Here is a 744-nt window from a genome sequence, read left to right as displayed (position 1 = left end):
GCAGTAGCAGCTGACACGACGGGCTGAGCCAGCCCCGTGGCCTGGGCATCACTGGGGCAGGCCCCGGCTGGGCAGAAAACCCCTGGTACCCACGCTGGGTCCTTGCGCGAGGTTGGTGTCCTGGCCTGCGGGCTGAGCAGGTGGGGTGTCCCCCAGCCGAATGAGAGCCGCTGCCGTGCCGGCTGTGCTTCCCCCGGGCTTCTCTGGGAACAGCTGCCTGCTCTGCGGCGCCGCTTTTCCTGTGAATACCGTGTGTGCCAGCTGACTGTCTGCGAGACTCCCGTGGCACCAGCTCAGCAGCCTTTGCTCAAGCCCAGCATCCCAGGCAGCGCTGAAACCGCGGGGACTGTGGAGCCAGGCTGGTGCACGCCCCGAGAAGCGGTGCCAGGGGAGCCGCTCCCTACATGGTCCAGGTAAGAGGAGCACAGCAGGAAGCAGGAGGGGGATGGTCTGCGCTGCCGCTGACCACACATCCCTGGGAGCTCAGAGACCCTTGCGACGCATAACTACCTTCCGGGTGCACTGTGTTGGGGCACAGCATGACGCCCTGCCCTGCCTCCTCGCTGCAGCGATGGGGGATGCAGCTGCCAGGGAGGGTCTCCCACAGCCTTAACCACATGTGGGTATTTTCAGGGCAGTGTTGGCTGTGGCATGAGAAGTATGAGAGCGTCGTGTTAACGAGGCTTTTCTGCGCTCAATGCAATGTCTGAGTGTGCCCAGGGCAGAGCACAGGCTGGGGGGGGC

Source organism: Aptenodytes forsteri, unplaced genomic scaffold (genome assembly GCF_000699145.1).
Source record: "Aptenodytes forsteri isolate BGI_AS27 unplaced genomic scaffold, ASM69914v1 Scaffold38, whole genome shotgun sequence".
NCBI classification, from domain to species: domain Eukaryota; kingdom Metazoa; phylum Chordata; class Aves; order Sphenisciformes; family Spheniscidae; genus Aptenodytes; species Aptenodytes forsteri.
Note: the sequence above shows the minus strand (reverse complement) of the source record.